Raw genomic sequence first — 23,779 nt, 5'->3', positions numbered from 1 at the left:
GGCCCCACAGCAAGCAGCTTGCTATGGGGGCACATGAGCCGAGTCACAGCTCCCTTTGTCCATTCAGACACGGAGCCGTGACCTGGCCCCCGCCCCTCTCTCTCCTGATTGGCTGAACAATTTTGATTGACAGCAGTGGAAGCCAATCGCGCCACGCTGCTGTCTCAGCCAATGAGGAGGGGGGTCCGGGGATGCTTAGACACTCCTGCAACATTGCTGGATAAAGATGGGCTCATGTAAGTATAAGGGGGCTGCTGCTGCACACAGAAGGTTTTTTTTATCTTAATGCATAGAATGCAATAAGACCTTCTGCCTGTCAATCCGTTTAACATTGTACATATAGGCTTTAGCTTGTATAACCACTTAAGCCCCGGACCAATTTGCAGCCAAAGGGCCAAACCCCTTTTTGCGATTCGGCACTGCGTCGCTTTAACTGACAATTGCGCGGTCGTGCGACGTGGCTCTCAAACAAAATTGGCGTACTTTTTTCCCCACAAATAGAGCTTTCTTTTGGTGGTATTTGATCACCTCTGCTGTTTTTCTTTTTTGTGCTATAAACAAAAATAGAGCGACAATTTGGGAAAAAATTCAATATTTTTTACTTTTTGCTATAATAAATATCCCCAAAAAATATATAATTTTTTTTTCCTCAGTTTAGGCCAATACGTATTCTTCTACATAATTTTGGTATTAAAAAAAATGCAATTAGTGATTATTGATTGGTTTGCGCAAAAGTTATAGCGTTTACAAAAAAGGGGATAGTTTTATAGCATTTTTATTATTATTTTTTATTTTTTTACTAATAATGGCGGCGATCAGCGTAGTAGGTGTGTATGCATTGTATCTATAAAAATATAAATAACAATTAAGACTACTAAATATCTTTTAGTGAATGTTGTATATTTAGGGGCCTTGGTAAAGAGGTCCCATACTTACAAGCCAAAGTCCCAAAAAGAGTGATCTTCCCAGGAGGCGGCAGTGAGATATGTCTGACCCGGTAGCTGAAGGACTGAAGCCAGCTGAAACCAACCAGGGGACAAGTGGAGGGTGAGTACCGTATATACTCGAGTATAGGCCGACCCGAGTATAAGCCGAGGCCCCCAATTTACCCCCAAAAAACTGGGAAACCTATTGACTCGTGTATAAGCCGAGGGTGAGATATGCCTGTCCATCCCTGTGTGTGTGTCCATCCATCCATCCATCCCTGTGTGTGTGTGTGTCCATCCATCCCTGTGTGTGTGTGTGTCCATCCATCCATCCATCCCTGTGTGTGTGTGTGTCCATCCATCCATCCATCCCTGTGTGTGTGTGTGTCCATCCATCCATCCATCCCTGTGTGTGTGTCCATCCATCCATCCATCCATCCCTGTGTGTGTGTGTGTGTCCATCCATCCATCCATCCCTGTGTGTGTGTCCATCCATCCATCCATCCCTGTGTGTGTGTGTGTGTGTGTGTGTGTGTGTGTGTGTGTGGCCTTGTGTGTCCAGCCTACCTGTGTCCCGAGCCTCCGTCCGGTCCCGAGCCTCCGTCCGGTCCCGTCCCGTCCCGAGCCTCCGTCCGGTCCCGTCCCGTCCCGAGCCTCCGTCCGGTCCCGTCCCGTCCCGAGACTCCGTCCGGTCCCGTCCCGTCCCGAGCCGAGCCTCCGTCCGGTCCCGTCCCAGGATCACCGCTCTTCGTCGGCGCCCATTCCCCTGTTCAAATGCCGCGCCTCCCTGTCTGTGATAGGCGGAACACAATTTCCCAGCAGCCTGTGTTCCGCCTATCACGGACATCGTCTCATCCTCGTCCGTAGTACGAGGATGAGACGATGTCCGTGATAGGCGGAACACAGGCTGCTGGGAAATTCAGTGTTCCGCCTATCACAGGCGAAGGCGGAGCCGGAGGCGCGGCTTTTGAATTATAGAATGGCCGCTGTCTGTCTGCTCGACACGCTGATCGAGCAGGCAGACAGCGATGACTCGAGTATAAGCCGAGGGGGGCACTTTCAGCCTCAAAAAAGAGGCTGAAAATCTCGGCTTATACTCGAGTATATACGGTAATATACGTCTGAGTAATCTGATAATTCTAAAACCTTTCTTGGTGACAATGGGAGGAATAGTGCTCCATCGACGATGCCAGTAAAAGGAATAGTTCCCCATTGTTGGAGGAATAGTGCCCCTTTGTAGGTGTCAATGCAAAGAATTGTGCTCCCCTTTTGATGGTGTCAGTGAAAGGAACTGTGCCCCATCTTTGGTGTCAATGCAAGGAATTGTGCTCCCCTTTTGATCATGTCATTGGAAGGAATTGTGCCCTTTTGATGGTGTCAGTAGGAGGAATAGTGCCCCATTGTTGGTGTCAGTGACAGGAATTTTGCCCCAATGTTAGTGTCATTGAATGGAATAGTGCCACAAAGGCCAGATAAAGGCAAGCAAGGGGCCACATCTGGAATTTTAAACACTTTTTTATTTTTTGGTGGCAACACCACTTTAAACTGCTCAAACCCCCCCAAAAAAACCTTGCAAGACAATGCCATAATCTGCTTATGAAATAATTACCTTAGAATGAAGCCCTCCCAGCAGCGCCCGCACACCCCTTAGAAGGCTTAAATGTTTCTGGCCTTCCTTCCAGGTTCACAGGCTCCGACACGTTTAGGAGATTTTCATTTTACCTACAAGTAAGCCTAAGGCTCCATGCACACTGAAGCTGATAAACTGCAGTTTATTGGAGTTTGGGCGTTTTTTGTAAAAGCCCATAAACTCCACTCTATGTTAGCCTATGTGTCCACGCACACATGGACGTTTTTCAGCTTTAATGAGCAGTGGAGTTTATGGGCTTTTTTCTGAACGCCAGAAATTCGCTTTCAAAGTGCCGTTTTTCAGCGGCAAAAAACGACAAACGCTCATTAACGCTCATTAACGCTCATTAACGCTCGTTCATTAGTGTTCGGCATTCTATTTTTCAATGTATTGTGGGATTTTTGGAGTGTCCTCTGTGTATTTTTATAAAAAACGCCCATTAACGCTAACGCTGTAAAACGCTCATTAACGCTCATTAACGCTAGTATAAAACGCTGTTAAAAGCAGGTTTTTCAACCAGTGTTTTCTGCCAGCAATCTGGCGTCCAGAAATAGCTTTTTTGAGCTTCAGTGTGCATGGAGCCTTATTAGAGGCTTACCTGTAGGTAAAAATAACAAAGCAATGTTTACAACCGCGTTAATAATATTACAACTGAATCCAAGCTTGCTTTCACAGCTTTTATCCTTTTTATTTTCTACTTGCAATATTATGCAATGTTAGCCCACACAAGAGCAGACGATGTAGACGGATAGTATGCGCTCCTTGCTAGCTGCCTCAGCTTACTTGCTAGGAGGCAAAACAATTCTGATGCAAGAGTGCCAGGGAGTAATATTAGAAGGTGTTTTGCAGTAAAGAGTTCCTGTTGTTAGGTGCAGTAAACCCTAACGACCAATCAGAATTTGTCTTGGTTTTATTTTAGCAGAGTGAATTTTCATTGATTGCTCTGCATAAGAATGATTGCATAAATCTGTTACTGTTAAAGTCCAACCCCGTGCACAATAAGCTTACTTGTTTTAAATTAGGTGATAACTATGGAGTCCTTTACTAAATGCAAATAGACTGTGCATTCTGCAAGGGCATTTGTTCCAGAGCTTAGTAAATGAGGTGAAGCATCACTTTGCAAAGAATACCCAATCACATGAAAGGAAAAAAAAACCCACAATTTTGCTTGCATGTGATTGGATGATGGAAGTCAGCAGAGCTCCCCCTCGTTTACTAACAGACAAAAAATAAACTCGGCGCTCGTTTGAGGAGAGACCCTGGAGGAAAGGGCTTGCAAACTCTCGTTTAAAGGGGTTGTAAAGGTTTGTTTTTTATTTTCTAAATGGGTTCCTTTAAGCTAGTGCATTGTTGGTTCACTTACCTTTTCCTTCGATTTCCCTTCCAAATGTTTTTTTTCTTTGTCTGAATTTCTCATTTCCTGTTCCTCCTCAGTAAGCTGTTCAGTAAGCTTTTCTGGCTGACTAAACACCGCTCGAATGATGGTGTGAAGTTTACTGAGGAGAAACAGGAAGTGAGGAATTCAGACAAAGAAAAAAAACATTTAGAAGGGATATCGAAGGATAAGGTAAGTGAACCAACAATGCACTAGCTTAACCACTTTCAGACCGGACCAATTTGCTGGTCAAAGACCAGACCACTTTTTGCGATTCGGCACTGCGTCGCTTTAACTGACAATTGCGCGGTCGTGGCTCCCAAACAAAATTGACGTCCTTTTTTTCCCACAAATAGAGCTTTCTTTTGGTGGTATTTGATCACCTCTGCGGTTTTTATTTTTTGCGCTATAAACAAAAATAGAGCGACAATTTTGAAAAAAACGCATTATTTTTTACTTTTTGTTATAATAAATATCCCCCAAAAATATATAAAAAAACATTTTTTTCCCTCAATTTAGGCCGATACGTATTCTTCTACATATTTTTGGTAAAAAAAATCGCAATAAGCGATTATTGATTGGTTTGCGCAAAAGTTATAGCGTTTACAAAATAGGGATAGTTTTATAGCATTTTTATTAATAATTTTTTATTATTATTTTTTTTTACTAGTAATGGCGGCGATCTGCGATTTTTATTGTGACTGCGACATTGTCGGGGACCCATCGGACATTTTTGACACATTTTTGGGACCATTGTCATTTATACAGTAATCACTGCTATATAAATGCAGTGATTCCTGTGTAAATGACACTGGCAGTGAAAGGGTTAACCATTGGGTGGCAGTGTAGGGGTTAAGTGTTCCTAGGGGTGTGTTACTAACTGTGGGGGGGTTGGGCTTTCATTTAGTGTACACTGATCTCTGCTCCAATCACACGGAGCAGAGATCAGCGTCACTAGTTGCTAGGCAGAATGGAAAAATGTTGTTTATACAGCATTTCCTCCATTCGGCCGCTCCGTGAGACGATCGCGGGGATGCCCGCGGCAATCGAGTCCGCGGGTCCCGCGACCGGCGGCGCGCTCCCGATGGCAGGGCGGCATCGAATATTGGACGTACATGTACGCCAATATGCCTGCCCGTGCCATTCTGTCGACGTACATCGTCGTGCGCTGGTCGGGAAGTGGTTAAAGGAACCTATTTAGAAAATAAAAAACAAAGCTTTACAACCCCTTTAATGTTACTTTAAAAGTGGGAAGTTTTTAAAATGAAAAGCTTATATTAGGGTATAAACAATATACAAAGTTAGAATGCTTCCTTTTTATTACAATGCAGCTATATAGAATGCTTACAGTATAATAAAGGGGATCTGAACTGCGAAAGCTGTGCACAAAAAAGACAATTCAGCAGTACTGACTGTGGTCTCCCTGTATCTGAGCATTTCCTCTTACTGGATTTCCATGCCTTGGACCACACGGCCTCTTCTGCCATCTTGGTTGAGGCAGAGATCATATCAAATAAATGTGATTAAAAGAGTCTCTCAATAGGGGGGGCAAAGTTCATAGCAACAGTCTGTAAGATGAAGAGGGAGAGGAATCCATGTATCAGCACTAAGGGCAGCCAGCGTGAAGAGCTAGAAGCAGTTTCTGCAATGCAACAAAGGACACAGTGCCTCTAAGTGCAGTATTGGTAAACCATTTAATAAGTCAAAAGTGAAACTACTCACAAAGGGAGCATAAACACAAGCATGATAGTAATCCTGCAGCAAACTCCGGGGCTGGTTTTCTCCTAAATGTCCGTGTCTCTGAAGTGCAGCTGACAGCTCGTGTAGGTGGATTCCAGCATTTGCAGCCTATGAGAACAGCAAGGAACACAGGTGGCGATCGGAGTGCGATCACCCCTATGTTACCTGTTGTTCTCATAGGCTCCCTTTGTGAGTAGTTTCACTTTTGACTTATCATTAAATGGTTTACCAATATTGCACTTAGAGACACTGTGTTTCTTTCCTCCTCATTTACTAAGCTCTGGAGCAAATACCCTTACAGAGTGCAACTGTATTTGCAAGTGAAAAGACACCTGCTGTAATGTACAGATTTTCTTGCTCACATGTGGGTTGAGGTACAGCTCCCATTATACTTCCAAGTCTTCTTAGCTGTAAATTCTGTGGGTCTCATAGACTCAAATGCTGCGGTCATATTTCCACCTCACTCTCCTAGTGGCCATTCCCAAAACGAGGACGGGGGGGGGGGATGTGTGTGTTTTATGAATGGTACAAAGAGGGAGGCGGAGATGTACCTTTAGCGGGGGTCTAAAGCTTAAAGTAGGATCTGTACTTCCACCTTTATGTAAACAAGACATTTGCAAGATGGAAAAGGAAGTTCACATGAACAGAGTGTTCAACTTTAACAAGTTTATTGTGCCCAAATTTGAGCTTTAAAAGTTCTTATCCACTTGAAGTCGCTTTCAGAGAGCAGCCTATGATGCTCCTTTTTGGAAGTATCCATTACAGGCCCATAAATCAGTTTAGTTCAGTTTGGAGAGTGGGAGAGCTGGCCTATTCAGTGCATAGATGGGAGTACGCGTTGGATCCTTGGATGACTGCCGGGCTCCAGACATTTGTCACTGATTCTGGAAGTAGATTGTATGGCCAAGCTTTGACTTTGGAACTGAAGGTTAATATTTCCATATTGAGTGTCTTGGGTTCAATGGCTGGTGAGGCACTATGCGCTTCCTCCTTCCAGGCCTTGGGAGGGCTTTGGGATTTTAGCCAATATAGGTTCTGTTTTTCAGAGATGAAAAGCAGACAAATACATAACCAATTTTTATGGTGGTGGTACTTGCGTAGAATTGCCTCCCGAGTCCCGAATAAGTGTAAATCTCATGTTTGCTACTGATCCCTCTAATGATTTGAGGACCCTTCCCACTGTTTAAGGGCTAAGGCCTGGTTCACACCTAGGCATTTTTTAGTGCATTTTCATTTTTGCAGAAACACACTACAGTCCATTTAACATGGTTTCCTATGGATGTAGTTCACATCTTTGCATTTATGGAAAGGATCAGGGTTTTTTTTTTCTGTTTTTTTGTTCCATAGACTTCAATGATTTTCATTTCAATGATTTTTTTATTAAAGATTTCATAGAATAATAACAAATGGTTATTATTTAAAGATGTGTATTGAATGGTTTTAAAGATGTGTATTGAAAAACGCAAAATGCACCTGCAATATGCAACCTGCACAAGTGTGAATCCGACCTAAATTAAATTTTGTAATTGCATTCCTTATGGGATTACCATGTTATTGACAAATGCCTCATTTGCAAGCCATTGAAATCAATGTTCGGCTAATGAGACGATTTTCAACAAACTGATAATCTCTTGCTAATAAGCAAATACAAATATCTTGTATGGGTTATATTTAAGTTGCTGAGCCGTGCTTTGTCTACGTAGACAGTCACCTGTAGCAGAAATCTCACTGAGATACAATGGAGTTGTAATAATACAATTGTATCCAAGTTTGCTGAACCGCATAAACTGTAGCACTTTGCTGTACTCTGTATTCACTCCTGATATGCCTTCATTGTACCTGTTTTCTCTCTTATTTAGATGTATTAAATAAGTTAAAGCGGGAGCCGTTTTTTTTTTTTTTTAAAGCCAGCAGCTACAAATACTGCAGCTGCTGACTTTTAAAATAATGACACTTACCCGCCCAGCGCGCCCGCGATGTCGGCACCCAAAGCCGATCTCTCGATCGTCTCTCGGGTGCTGCCACCGCCATCTTGGGTATGGGAATCAGGAAGTGGAGCCTTTCGGCTTCATTTCCTGGTTCCCTACTGCATATGCGCGAGTCGCGCTGCGCAATAAGGATGGTCCCCGCTGTCTCTGGGATCCGTGTGTTTCCCAGCAGGCAGCGGGGGACCTTCGGAAAAGGGGGTAGATTCTGCGGAAAGGGGCGTAGCTTCTGCAGAATCTACGCCGGAAGTGGGTGCAGATACCTGTACTGTACAGGTACCTTCACCCCCCTGAAAGGTGCCAATTGTGGCGCCGGAGGGGGGGAGGGTTCCAATGAGCGGAAGGTCCACTTTAGGGTGGACCTCCGCTTTAAAGCGAGCCTGAAAAAATGATTGTAGCACACGCAGTTTTTGGTCGTTTTTGGCTTTGTGGTTGATTTACTAAAGGCAAATAGGCTGTTCACTTGCAATGGATTTTTTCCTTAGCTAAGTGAATGAGGTGAAGCTCCTCGAACTTTCAAAATCCAACATGTGCAAGCAAAAATACAGTTTTTCTTATTGTCTTTGCACTTGATTAGTTATTCTTTGCAAAGGGAATTTTTTTTTAATCTCAACAAACTTGGACTGAAAAATCAAAAGAGCTGAAACTGAAATAAAGTCAGCCAATTAATGATTTCAGCCAATCAGCTGCAGGTACAGTGAGGACGGAAAGTATTCAGACCCCCTTAAAATTTTCACTCTTTGTTATATTGCAGCCATTTGCTAAAATAATTTAAATTCATTTTTTCCCTCATTATTTACACACAGCACCCCATATTGACAGAAAAACACAGAATTGTTGACATTTTTGCAGATTTATTAAAAAAGAAAAACTGAAATATCACCTGGTCCTAAGTATTCAGACCCTTTCCTATGACACTCATATTTAACTCAGGTGCTGTCCATTTCTTCTGATCATCATTGACATGGTTCTACACCTTCATTTGAGTCCAGCTGTGTTTGGTTATACTGATTGGACTTGATTAGGAAAGCCACACACCTGTCTAAATAAGACCTTGCAGCTCACAGTGCATGTCAGAGCAAATGAGAATCATGAGGTCAAAGGAAGAGCATGAAGAGCTCAGAGACAGAATTGTGGCAAGGCACAGATCTGGCCAAGGTTAGAAAAACATTTCTGCTGCACTTAAGGATCCTAAGAGCATAGTGGCCTCCATAATCCTTAAATGGAAGATATTTGGGACAACCAGAACCCTTCCTAGAGCTGGCCGTCCGTCCAAACTAGGCTGTCGGGGGAAGGAGCTATCGGGGAGAAGAGCTTTGGTGAGAGAGGTAAAGAAGAACCCAAAGATCACTGTGGCTGAGCTCCAGAGATGCAGTCGGGAGATGGGAGAAAGTTGTAGAAAGTCAATCATCACTGCAGCTCTCCTCTAGTCGGGGCTTTATGGCAGATTGGCCCGACGGAAGCCTCTCCTCAGTAAAAGACACATGAAAGCCCGCATGGAGTTTGCTAAAAACACCGGAAGGACTCCAAGATGGTGAGAAATAAGATTATTTGGTCTGATGAGACCAAGATAGAACTTTTTGGCCTTAATTCTAAGCGGTATGTGTGGAGAAAACCAGGCACTGCTCATCACCTGTCCAATACAGTCCCAACAGTGAAGCATGGTGGTGGCAGCATCATGCTGTGGGGGTGTTTTTCATGTTTTTCAGCTGCAGGGACAGGACAACTGGTTGCAATCAAGGGAAAGATAAATGTGGCCAAGTACAGGGATATCCTGGACAAAAACCTTTTCCAGAGTGCTCAGGACCTCAGTCTGGGCCGAAGATTTACCTTCCAACAAGACAATTTTGATTGTGATATAGTGATAGATGCACTATATCTGGTCCCCCATAGTACACAGAACATGGAAATGCAATAATTTTTGTAAATATAAACTGCTGAACACCTTTTCTCATCAGAAGTATATAGCAGTCTTATCACTTCTATGAGTGCATGGTTAAAACTTAGAGGAGTTCTCCTCCGAATGTCCTATGAGGCTGCAGGACCCATGACAATCTGTCTGGACAGCACTGATTGGCTCTGTGCTGATCACATGCAACCTCCCAAGAAAAAAATAATCTTTCTAGCAATACACACCAAACTGAGCATGTGCAGAGTGCCCCCAAGGCTCTGAACTATCAGGAGAAGGACTGGGGAAAGTGGAAAAAGGGGAGGATCTGAGAAGACAGGATCAACCAGCTTTTTTACACAATGCAGAGGAATAACCCCTTAGGTTCCACAGTGAGTATACCAAGCACACTTTATTGCATATACAGACTGATTTTACTGTTGTTTAGTTTACGTTATGTTACACTTTACGGTTGGGCCGTTATATAACAAAAAGGATGTTTGCATAACTGGAAAGAGTTCAGAGAAATGAAGTAAATTAGTAAGGGACTACAAAAGAAAAGATTGAACCCTATACATCAAGATCAGTGTTGTAAGCACCCCTGGCAGTGCTATAGTTTGCCCCGACCTTTGTCACTTTCACTTTTTTTTTTTATCAATAGAGACAAAAAATAAAAACTTTGGGTTATGAGCACTTCTGTGAACCTAGTTGTATTGGCAAGAACATCTTTTCAGTTCCGGCCAGCTGGAACAAACAGCAAGGAAGTATCAGGAAAAGCGCGGCATCCGATGCTTTGTCCTGTGTCTCCCCCTTCCCCCCAACACCCTCCCCATCCTTTTTACCATTTGGTGATCCAATCATCAGTATGTTCCCTAGAGTCTCTGCAATCAGAAGAACATCAATCAAACTTTTCAAATAATTCAATACCTGTAACAAAAACGTATCACATGTCACCAAATCTGTATTGGCTTGCATACCTCATTCATGTATTAAATGAATCCTGTGTCATTTCAACCTAAAGAAGACATTTTCATTTAATTAGGTCTCTGTTCAATTTGGCCAGGTCTTATACGGCAGTTCTGGCACTGAAAACAGACACTATACATGTCGGTTTATGTAGCACAATACAGATTAGGTAGCAAACACACATGGCAACCGTATTTCAATTTACAATAGATCAATTGTGAAATCTGATTGGCTACTATCAATTTGCTCTATGCGACACCTTTTACCTTTTTTATTATGTGCATTGTAAAGTGGTTTTTATACTTTTTCTTTTTTTCTTTTGGTCTGGAATTTAAAAAAACAAAACTATAAAAAGAAGAATAAAAATAGTTTGGTGAATATAAAATATTGCACATGAGTACAGGTGCATCTCATAAAATTAGAATATTAAAAAGTTTATTTATTTTAGTAATTCAATTCAAAGATTGAAGCTCATATTTTATATAGATGAGTTACACACAGAGTTATATATTTAAAGCATTTCTTTCTTTTAATTTAGATGATTATGGCTTACAGCTAGTGAAATCCCAAAATTCAGTATATCAAAAATTTTATAATATTACATAAGACCAATAAAAAAAGATTTTTAATACAGAAATGTTGGCTTAGAAAAAGTATGTCCATGTAGAGTATAGTATGCACTCAGTACTTGGTCAGGGCTTCTTTTGCATTAATTATTACATCAATGTGGCGTGGCATGGAGGTGTTATGGAAGCCCAGGTTGCTTTGATAGCGGTCATCGGCTCATCTGCATTGTTGGGTGTGATGTCTCTCATCTTCCTCTTGACAATACCCCACAGATTTTCTATGGGGTTTAGGCCAGGCGAGTTTGCTGGCCAATCAAGAACAGTGATAACATCATCATTAACCACTTTCAGACCGGACCAATTTGCTGGTCAAAGACCAGACCACTTTTTGCGATTCGGCACTGCGTCGCGATCGTGCGACGTGGCTCCCAAGCAAAATTGACGTCCTTTTTTTCCCACAAATAGAGCTTTCTTTTGGTGGTATTCGATCACCCCTGCGGTTTTTATTTTTTGCGCTATAAACAAAAATAGAGCGACAATTTTGAAAAAAAAAACGCATTATTTTTTACTTTTTGTTATAATAAATATTCCCCAAAAATATGTAAAAAAAACATTTTTTTTCCCTCAGTTTAGGCCGATACGTATTCTTCTACATATTTTTGGTAAAAAAAATCGCAATAAGCGATTATTGATTGGTTTGCGCAAAAGTTATAGCGTTTACAAAATAGGGATAGTTTTATAGCATTTTTATTAATAATTTTTTATTATTTTTTTTTTTACTAGTAATGGCGGCGATCAGCGATTTTTATTGTGACTGCGACATTGTGGGGGACCCATTGGACATTTTTGACACATTTTTGGGACCATTGTCATTTATACAGTAATCACTGCTATATAAATGCAGTGATTCCTGTGTAAATGACACTGGCAGTGAAGGGGTTAACCAGTGGGTGGCAGTGTAGGGGTTAAGTGTTCCTAGGGGTGTGTTACTAACTGTGGGGGGGTTGGGCTTTCATTTAGTGAACACTGATCTCTGCTCCAATCACATGGAGCAGAGATCAGCGTCACTAGTTGCTAGGCAGAATGGAGAAATGCTGTTTACTTGGCATTTCCTCCATTCGGCCGCTCCGTGAGACGATCGCGGGGACGACCAGACTCACGGGGGTCCTGACCAGCGCGGGAGCGCGCCGCCGGCGGCGCGCTCCCGATGGCAGGGCGGCATTGAATATTGGACGTACCTGTACGCCAATATGCCTGCCCGTGCCATTCTGTCGACGTACATCGAGAGAAGAAAAAGAAGGAGGGCACAGCCTGCAGCCTGATAGAAGCCATTGATAGCACTTTTTGGGATCGCTGAATGAGATACATATATATGTGAATGCTGCTTTTCACTACGGTTAGCTGATCCATTATAAGGAGGAGCATTTTGAGGAGACTGAGGATTTGCATACAACGCTTTAATTAAGCTTACATCTGGTAAGCGCACTCACTTTCTGGTGACGGGCACTTGTGCGCATTTTTGTGTGTGTAACCACCGTGGTGTTCTCGTAAAGGATCGCAACTGTGGATTGTCTATGGACTTTTTATGAACTCTTCAATTAAGAAATCACATTAATTGTCATTTTTTCATTTAATGTATAATGAATGTGATAATTATTTATAACCTTTACATTTTTTATATTTTTTATATTTTCTGGGTAGTTAGGCATAGACCATTTTCCCTGTTGGCGCAGCTTTTCGAATTTTCTTATTGCTGTTGGGTGTGTGTATCTCACTTATTGCTGCTGCCTTCTTTATAGATTACTGTACATTTTTTCCCTTTTTTTTTTTTTTTTTGTTTTGTTGTTTTACTCAAGCGCAGTTTATTTTTCCTTTATACGATTGTGCACATACATCCCTTATCCTCTAAGGACAGCAAGCAACCTTTCTGGATTTTCAGCAAATTCCAAGTACTGTTTTCTCAGATAACTTTTTTAAAAAACATCTTGCTTTGATAAAAACTGTTTTGAATTTATTTTAATGAACAATACAGACTGAACTGAAAAGGACACACCAGTATCTTTTAAAGCGCTAGTATCTTGTGTTGTTTTTTTATCATCTGAATTTCAAAAGAGCCAACTTCTCTAAACTACGATCCTTGCTAGAAGATAATAATTGGGTTAAAATCTTAGGAACAAAGGGGGGAAATGGGTATGCTTTAAGAGCATATTAAATAAGGGCATTAGCCAGTGTATCTCAATGGGAAATACATTTAAAAGAGCTAATAAAAGTCCTGAGTGTCTTAACTCCAACGTAAAAATGCATATAAAAGCAAAGGAGAAGGGCTTCAAAAAATACAAGACTGAGGGAATCATCATCAGCATTCCATCTTTACAAAGAATGCAACAAGAAATGTAAGGGTTCAATCAGGACGGCTAAGATAGAACACGATAGGCACATAGTGGAGGAGAGTAAAAAAAAAATCCCAAGAAATTCTTTAAGTACATAAATAGTAAGAAAGGGAGGTCAGATCATATTGGTCCCATAAAAAAATAAGGGAATCTGGTTACTAAGATGGAGAGAAGGTGAAGATATTGAATTTATTCTTCTCAGTCTTCACAAGGGAAAGTGGGGTCCCCCAGGGTTCTCTCCTGGGACCAATGCTATTTAATTTATTCATAAACGACCTGGAGGATGGGATAAAGAGCTCAATCTCTGTATTTGCGAACGATGCTAAGCAGGGCAATAACTTCTCCGCAGGATGTGGAAACATTGCAACAAGATCTGAACAAATTATTGGGGTAGGCAACTACATGGCAAATGAGGTTTAATGTAGATAAATGTAAAATAATGCATTTGGCTGGCAAAAATATCAATGCAGTCTACTCGCTAGGGGAAAAACCTCTGGAGGAATCTAGGATGGAAAAGGACCTGGGGGTCCTAGTAGATGACAGATTCAGCAATGGTATTCAATGCCAAGCTGCTGCTAACAAAGCAAACATGCATTAAAAAGGGGATTACTTCCAGGGATAAAACAATACACCTGGAGTATGCTGTCCAGTTCTGGGCACCAGTCCCCAGGAAGGATGTGCTGGAACTGGGGAGAGTCCAGAGAAGGGCAACAAAGCCAATAAAGTATGTAACATAGAAAACCATACAAAAACTTACAGCATATTCCCATTTGTAGTTCCTAAAGCCGGCCATACATGAATCGAAATTTGGCCGGTTCAGCAGGGACCAGATGAGATTCGATCCATGTATGGGCAGGCTAATTGTACCCAAGACGATGTGTAACATGTATCGCAATCAACCTTTTCATGCTTAGGCACCCCAATGCATACATTTACGTTTGTATGTGTGTATTTGGGGGGGGGGGCGCTAAAAATGGGCTTGGGTGTAACTTTACTTTTTTACAATTAACACTTTTTTAAAATATATTATTATTACTTAAAGTGGTGTTCTACCCAAAAGCGGAACTTTCGCTTATTTGCTTCCTCCCCCCTCCACATTTGGCACCTTTTGGGGGGGAGGGGGAATGGGGTCTGTTCTTTACAAGGTCCCTCTATTCCCACTTCCGAAAATGGCACCGTCCCTCAGAAGTTTGGCCCTCCTTCTCTTTCCTCTGCTGCCGAGCCAATTAGAAAGCGCAGCTCGCTTTGCGCATGCGCAGTAGGGAACCTTCTGTGAAGCCAAAAGGCTTCACTGCCGGTCTCCCTTATTGGCCCATGTCAGTTGCAGTACTCAGTATATCAACGATCAGAACTTATTTACAAGTTTTTTCTGATAAACATTGGCAGTGTCGATAGCAGAAATTTTCGAGGTAGCTGTACATTTTGGAATTTGAGCAAGTGCAAAACAGTAATTAGCCTAAATGTACAGCAAATGATCCCTTTCATTGTTTAGATCAATGGTCTCCAAACTGTGGACCCCTGGATGTGGCCCTTTGCTTGCCTGTTTCCGTCCCCTGGGGCACTGTTCCTCCCACTGATAGAAGGCACTATTCCCCCCCACTGACACCATCAATGAGGCACCGTTCCCTCCACTGACACCAACAGTGGGGTGTAATACCACCAACTGACAGCAACAAGGAAACATTATTCCTTCTACTGACACCAACAATAGGGCACTAGTCCTCCCACTGACACCAACAATGGGGCCCTATTCCTTCTTTTAATGACCATAGGTGCTATGTATGTAGTGCTATGTTCTATGTAGTGACCTAGCTGTATTGCTTAACTGCATTCAAAAAGCCAGGCTGCTAACTTGGCTCTGTTGTCTGGTAGGGCTTTGGAAATCCCAGGACTCAACAGTAGTAATGACAACTATGTAAATATCATTTTTACAAGGAAATTGAACCTAGGGATGCCCCGAATAGAAATTTTGGTACCGAAAATGAAGGATGCACTAGGCTGAAAACCGATATCGAAAATGACAGTTTAAAAAAAATATTTAAGTTTTTATATATAATTGTATTATATTCAACTTTTTAAATTAATTTAATCAATTTAAATTAATATAAATATGAATTTATTGTTGGCCATTATTGCCACCTTTAGTGCAAGAAAGGTCACGAAAAATGCAGTCTGCAGTCTCTAACCATCTCTTGTATCATTCAATAAAGTTTTATTAAATATACAAAAGCATTTCCAAGAAAGGAAAAAATGTTCATGTAAACACAATATGGCAAATCTAAGTATACAAAAGCTGGTGCAGAATCATACAGAACTCCACATATTACCACATTTGTATATTATTTATGCTGCATTATTTTTTTCTACATGTTTCGCTCTTCTGAGCTTCTTTAGGACATTGCAGCATGCACCGATATATAGAAAAACTGAAAATATACAAAAATAATCAATTAAAAGGGAGAATTTTTTGAGACAATTAATGTGTCCCACAAAATTCAAAGCACACATTCAATTTGTTTGAGATAACGCATCCGCTCTGATCTCACTTGACCAAGACAGCTTCGTACTTTAACAGTTAAATTTATCAGGACAAGGACATAACTATAAGTAGACAACAAAGTGATTGTAAAACATTAAATTTTTGGATAAACTCCAATATTGTAAACATACACAGGTAGTAACAAGATTCTCCAGAATTCTGCCCAGACAATTCAGCTCTGTGACACACGGAGATCGCAGTAAGGAGAGGGGGGTTGAGGAGGAGGAAGTGGAGGCCTGGGCAACACTTCCACAATGGTATCGGCTTTTTTTTTCTTTTGGCCGATTCGGCCATTGCTCTGTGCAATGGTCTTGCACAGAGCAGCCCTGATCCTCCTCTTCTCGGGTCCCTTGCTGGTACTCCTGGCTTCTCCGACGCTGAGTGCAGCCCATAGCAATCCACTTGCTGTAGGGGCACTCCTGCATACTTGCTCCAGGGCCCCACTCTCTTGGGCCTGCCCCTTCTCTCTCCTCCCTGGCTGTGATTGAGAGCATTGGGAGTCAATGGTTCTTGCTACTGTCTCTGAGCCAATGAGGAGGCAGCTGCTCTAATGCACATCAACGGATTGCGTTGGCTTAGGTAATTAGTAGGGGGTCTGGGGGAGGAGCTGCATACTGAAAGTTTTTTACTTACAGTACAGCCCACCAGAATGAGACCCGAGAGGGGTGCAGGCTTATAGGGTTTAAATAAGGTGGTGTGGAGGCAACTGCCGCCTGCCACATGCTCTCTGAAGAGTGAGCCACCGCATATTGCTCTTCAGAGGGCTAACTCTAGTGTAAACTAGCCCTAAAAGTGATCATTTATTCTTTTTCTAGTACTGTTGCATTTGGCAAGGCATTGGTTAGGTGATTCCAAAATAAACATTGACCGCAGAGCCTAACTACCTTTTGAAATATGATTTGAATTGCACTCCCTGGCAGGTCTCACCGGCTGGGATGATGTTGATAGGTGGGGGAAACATGGGGGCCGAAACTGCGTAGCTGGATCACTGCTTTTAGCCTGTGTGTATTAATCTTTTTATCCGTTTGATTTAACAATTGGATAACATATTTTTTATCAGCCTGTTACTTTGCCAAGTGTTTTATTTTTAACTTTTCTTTGTTCAGTTTAATTTGGCCTAAGAACCCTGTTAGAGATGCAAATAATTGTTTTGATCTAATATGAAATTGGTGCTATATTTAGTGCAGTTCTCACTTCTGTTTCTTTGTTCTAAAAAAAACAAAAACTAGTTTTCAACTTAAATTCAGTGATTTAATGCGATTATAACCATAAATAGTATAGCGGTGGTTTGTGTACATTGTATAACAAATGTACTAGCTTAATAAAATAGAGAGCTTCTTACCCACTTGATCTCTGAAAGGTTTTACCCCCCTTCCTGGCCAGGGCATTCTTTGCTATTCTGCGCGGTCATGCAACGCTGTACCCAAAAAAATGTATAGAATTCCTTTCATACAAATAGAGCTTTCTCGGCTCGGCTGTGTCGTGCCCACATATGTAAATGGCATTCAAATCACACATGTGGGATATCGTCGCATGCTTAAGCCCTTGTACACACGGTCGGAGATTCCGACGGAATGTGTCCGATCTGACTGTTTTGTTGGATATTCCGACTGTGTGTGGTCTCCATCGGACTGTTTCCGACGGACCAAGTTTTCCAACTTGTTGGTAAAATTTTCCAACAAATGCTTAGATCAAATTCCTACATCAAAGCTATTGGCTACTAGCCTGAACGTAGTTCCGTCGTAACGAAATAACGTCATCACGTTCTGAACGATCGGATTTTCCGACAACTTTGTCCGACCGTGTGTATGCAGTTTCGGACAAAATCCGTCGGACAAAATCCAACGGACAAAATCCGACGGATTTGGTTGTCGGAACGTCCGACCGTGTTTACAAGGACTTAGCCCTTGTACACACGGTCGGAGAATCTGTCGGAATGAGTCTTATCGGACCGCGTCATCAGATAATCCGACTGTGTGTGGTATGCATCGGACTGATTCTGTCCGAATCTCCGTCCGACCCAATTTTCCAACATGTTGGAAATATTTCCCGACCAACTGGGCCGGACGGACCTAATCCGATCATGTGTAGAGCATTTTCATCGGACCAAGTGCCACACATGCTCAGATCAAATTCCTACATCAAAGCTATTGGCTACTAGCCTGAATGTAGTCCCATCGTAACGAAATTACGTCATCACGTTCTGAAAGATCGGATTTTTTGCCAACTTGGCCCGACCGTGTGTATGCAACAGTTTCGGACACAATCCGTCGGACTAAATCCGACGGGCAAAATCCGATGGATTTGGTTGGCAAAATCTCCGACCGTGTTTACGTGGGCTTAGAGTGAGAGCAACAATTCTAGTCCAAGACCTCTTCTGTAACTCTAAACAGGTAGCCTGTATTGTTAGGTATCTATTCACTCGGCGTAACATCATCTTTCATATTATACAAAAAAACTGGGCTAACTTTACTTTTTTTTTTTTTTATTCATAAAACTTTTTTTTTTTTTTTTTTATGCGTTTGAAAAATTGCTGCGCAAATACCATGTGACATAAAAAGTTGAAACAACCACCATTTTATTTCCTAGGGTCTCTGCTAATATATATATATATATATATATATATATATATATATATATATATATATATATATATATATATATTTGGGGTTCTGAGTAATTTTCTAGAAGAAAAAGATGAATTTCACATGTAGGAGCGAAGTGCCAGAATTGGCATGGATGGGAAGTGTTTAGTTCACTCCTCATTGACCACCAGTGCCCCAATATTGGTGGTCAGGTACATTAAAACAAACGACTTTCAGTGGAAAGTAATTTACAGTTTCATAGTTCCTAAAGCATTTGCCTGGAAACCTATAAAATTTGCCATGGTTTTTTAACTTTTTGTTTTTAGGGGTGGTTGCCACCCATACTACAGTGGAAGTGGAAAGGGGAAATACTGGTAGAAGAAATCTCTAGTGTATCAATGCATGGTGGGGACAGGTAGGTGTACCCAAAGTGCTTTTAGCACTTTTGAGCTTCCATGGCAAAACTGTATAATAAAAATCTTTAATCATGCGCATGTATTAAATTCTAACAATCTCTATTTGCGCCCCGTGGGATTTAAAATAAAGGTTTTTACAGTGACTGCATCATGTAGATGTCAATCTAGGACCTACATTTACATTCAGCCAGTTTCATGCGCTATGGTCTTTTTGTAAGACTATTTTAACCCTTGCTGTAGCACATAGCAAGGAAACCAAAACTAAAAACAGCATATTTATTACTACAGTATATATGCAACCTGAATGCATTACAGTAATTAATAAATACAGAGGCTTTAAAGTAAGCATATAGTAAAAACTAATGTAGAAAGGATTATTATATCTAGGCAGCTGAATATATATGTAAATCTTTTTTTTTTTTCCCTGTAACACTTCATCCCACCCTTTTATACCTTAAAAGAGAAATATGGGAAGATGGAAAATAAAAAAAATATATAATCATACTCGCCTAGATAGATTTACATTGATCCCAGCTGCAGCTTTCCACTGCTGGCTCTACCCCGAGAACTGAGCGATCAAAGACAGCCGCACGATCAGTTCTGCCCTCCGCTCTGAGTAGAGAGCAGTGACTGTCAGTCACCGTATCTCTGCTCTGCTCCTCCAGCGCTCACTTTAGTACTGGGCTGTGGAGAGGGCAGGAGTGGCTGGCTCCGCCTCTGAGGAGCATGCTGAGAGGCGGATCCAGCTGCCAGTCCAGGCATTTGGGTGGATCCTGACGGTAAACCTGAGTGACGTCAGCCGACAGCAAAGTATAGGAGAAGTGTGACCAAAAACTTTAAAATAGAAGTAGGGGCAAATCTATTTTGACCATACTTCTATGGATTGCAGGAGTGCAATTAGTTTAACACGCCAGTGACCTAGATTCAGCCAACAGTCCTCTAAGTTTTTTGTGACGTGTACCTTTAAGAGAAACGAAAAAAATAATATCCATAGAAAGTACAGACCGGCTTCTCCATAGAAAATATTTATTTAAGCATTACAGCATTGATGAAGGCCTATGGCTGAAATGCATCAGTTTTTGGATGATGTTATTGCTTTAATGCTTAAATAAATATTTTCTATGGAGAAGCTGTCGAGTTGCCGGCCTGTACATTCTATGGATCTTTTGTGAGCTTAAAGCGGGAGTCCACCGGCACTCCGCGTTTTTTTTTTTTAAAGCCAGCAGCTACAAATACTGCAGCTGCTGACTTTTAAAATAGTGACACTTACCTGTCCAGCGCGCCCGCGATGTCGGCACCCGAAGCCGATCTCTAGATCGTCTCTCGGGTGCTGCCGCCGCCATCTTGGGTATGGGAATCAGGAAATGGAGCCTTTTCGGCTTCATTTCCCGGTTCCCTACTGCGCATGCGCGAGTCGCGCTGCGCAATAAGGACGGTCCCCGCTGCCTCTGGGATCTGTATGTTTCCCAGCAGGCAGCGGGGCACTTGCGGAAAGGGGTGGGCACTTGCGGAAAGGGGCGTAATCTACGCCCCTTTCCGCAGAGAGCTATCCCGGAAGTGGGTGCAGATACCTGTACTGTACAGGTATCTGCACCCCCCTCCCCCCTAAAAGGTGCCAATTGTGGCGCCGGAGGGGGGGAGGGTTCCGATGAGCGGAAGGTTCACTTTAGGGTGGACCTCCGCTTTAAAGAGGTATTGCACAGAAAAAAAAAAATTCATCAAATTTCCAAAAAAATAAAAAATAAAAAATAAAATAAAATTTAGATTTTTTTTTTTAACTCACCTCTAAATGTCCCTCGTAGTCTGCCTCCTTCAATGCCTGGGCTGGTGACATCACTTTCCCTCAGCGCAGGAAGGGCTCAGCTCTGCCCCCTCCCTCCTGTCAGTCATCTGGGACATGTGACAGGTTTCAGGTGACTGCGCGGGCAATAATGGCACGGCACCGCTTGCGCATGTGCAGTGGGTGTGCCCACAGTTAGAATGCCGGCACCACCAAACGGAGGGGGGAATGAGTGGGTCTTCGTTCCCCCGCAACGCTGGACCCTGGGACAGGTAAGTGTCCAATTATTCAAAGTCAGCAGCTGCAGTATTTGTAGCTGCTGACTACTTTTTTTTTTTTAAGGGGAACGCCTCTTTAATTAGCCAGAGCACCAACTATGCTACATAGCGGTAGAGCTTGGGTGAGTTTTTCTTTTAAAAAATTTAATGTATTTTTTTCCTGAACTACAAGTCCCATGAGGCATTGCAAGGCTGACCGTTACGAGCATGACTCTCAAATGCAGAGGCATGATCGGAATTGTAGTTCTGTAACAGCTGGAGGGCCGCCAGTTTGACATACTGCATACATATCTGCATACATGTGCTTGGCGCTGGCAGCCAGAGAGAGTCTGGAACTCCCGACAGGCCAATGATTGCATTGTATTGTAGTGCTAGACCACTTTCATCCCCTGCAGTCTCTACCATGTCTTCTCCTTAGTCAGCAACATACAACAGTATAAATGCCTCTAGTTAGGAGAATGTGTTGAAAGCATGTTGTTAAGTCAGTAATAATCACAATGCACCAGGCTGACTTGTTTTAAGTTGCTTTGTATTGATTGATTTGCTTTATTTTATTATTACATCTAGATACCCTACTTCTCTTTAAATATTTATGGCTCTGATGGAAAGCTTCAGGTAAATGGGCAGGAAATAGGTTTCAAGGAGGCAACAAACACTTGGACCAAGGGAGGATGCACAAACTACTTTTTTTTGGTGTTGTGGATATATCACCCTCCTAGTTAGGTACTGAAATGTCAGGCAAATGGGGGGGGGGGGGGGGGGTTGGTTGCTTTTCCCTGCTTTCTGGAAAACTGAAGAACATAGGTGTGGAGCAGACTTAGTAAGCTGGGGAGGTGTGCCCAGAAGGTGGCTGGAGAGAACATAAATAGCCGGGGGCTGGAGCAGTAGGGTTCTTGTTCCAGGAGGAGAAGCATCCAGCCTGAAGGCCCCATTGCCCTCCCAGGCCACTTAGCTGACTCCTCCCAAGAACATCAACAGGTTCCCAGCAGACACAAAGCTGGGAGGGCCTATCTTTTCAGAGAAATCTCTGAGGCTAAAAAAAGAAGGGATGTCCCACCCAGGGACCAGTCTGCAGAGTCCACATTGCAAATGTCTGCCTGATGCAGGAAGAACCTGGGTGATTGTGCTGCTGTTATCCCCATGGAGCGTTATTGCTTAGGCTTGCCTGGCCTGGGGCATTGTCTATGGTGCCCCAGTGCCGTTCATTCCCTGAGAAATAATCGAGGGGACTGTTCTAAGAAGTAGCTGCAGAGAGAAATGTGTCTTGTTATTACTGCTCAGCATTCTATCCCACAGCTCCCTATCCTACCCTTCCAAGTTACTTAGCAATAGATACTAAAAAGGCACCCCTGAACCAGGGGTCTTAAATTAAGATTTACATAGATCCAGTCAGTAAAATATTAGTTTGGCAAAAGGTCCAAATCTCATATTTGCACTATAACACATCACATCCAGTATCCTCAGCCCCCCACCCCCTTCATATCAGAATTTCCCCTTTTATATCCGTGTCCCTAGTCCCCATTTAAAGCAGTCTCACAGAGTCCTCAGTTCCCCTTCACATCACAGCCCACCTTTACATTTCATTTCCCTTTACTCCACAGTGCCCCTTTTTAACACTGTGCCCCTTTAAGTCACAGTGCCCCATACATACAGTGCCCCATTATGTCACAGTGCCCCTTACATCATACTGCCCCTTCACATCAGAGTGCCCTTTTAAGTACAAGCCTCCCCTGCACTATCCTACCTTCGGTATTTTAGAGGCACTTATCAGCTGTGTTAGCTCCCCTGAGTCCCCACCCGGCTGCCATTGTCATCCTCACAGCAGGGCAAGGGTTGGGAGGAGCTGCAGATCTGTACAGAGGGTGGGAGCGGCCCAACCATGTTAACAAGCAGGCGATTACCCACCTGTTAATTTGAAAAGACTCCCGCTCTTTGTCCCAATCTGCAGCACCTCCCACTCCTACCGTACCTGTTGTGAGGATGACAGTAGAGGCGGGAGACTCAAGAGAGCTCAGACAGCTGATAAGTGGCGGCCGTGGTCCGGGCTCAGACCATGCTCTGCCATTTAGTGATCCTTGCCCTAGACTATTTATTGAGCCAGAGGCGTGAATGCTGCTGTGTGCCTGGCTTCCCCTACACTACCGAGAGAGAGGAATCTGGGATCAGGGGTGGATAAAAAATCAGTGATTTTTTTAAATCTTTTTTTTTTTTTTTATTCAGATTTTTTTTTTTTTATCAAATGTATTTTTAATAAAATGCTTTTAGAGTAAAATTCTATCTAAAGATATTTTTTTCTATTTAAGATACATTAATAATTTAGTTTATTCAGCATGAAACAGAGCTTAGTTATGTAGCATATGGCTGTATATTCTTCAATATTTACATTTTTGGTAAACTTATTCCAAACTAATCTCTGCAATCCAATCCAAGCTCTGCAAGCTGAGATAACATGCACTCCATTGATGCATTCACACAATTTCACAGTAACTATGAGATACAACAAAGTTCATGAATATTCTATTATCCCATTGTTTTGCAAATCTATGTACACTACAAACTGTATGATTGAATCAGTTCCGCTATCCCTGTTTTACTAAACTGGCAGCTTGTTATTCAAATAGAAAACCTTCATTTTGTTTGCAAATATTAAAGATTCTAACTACCAGCAAAAATAAGTCATTTCATTTACAGAGCAACTCTCATTTCAGATCCATC

At 42.3% G+C, this 23,779-nt stretch overlaps 1 protein-coding gene across 3 annotated transcripts in view; it reads left to right on the top strand.

Moving 5' to 3' along the window:
* Nucleotides 1-23,779, top strand: part of NECAB2 (N-terminal EF-hand calcium binding protein 2) — a 381,291-nt gene that overhangs the window by 47,876 nt on the left and 309,636 nt on the right. The window lies entirely within an intron of this gene.

Source organism: Lithobates pipiens, unplaced genomic scaffold (genome assembly GCF_037356315.1).
Source record: "Lithobates pipiens isolate NorthernLeopardFrog02 unplaced genomic scaffold, aLitPip1_a1.2 Scaffold_10, whole genome shotgun sequence".
NCBI classification, from domain to species: domain Eukaryota; kingdom Metazoa; phylum Chordata; class Amphibia; order Anura; family Ranidae; genus Lithobates; species Lithobates pipiens.
Note: the sequence above shows the minus strand (reverse complement) of the source record. Positions and strands in the feature narration are given on the sequence as shown.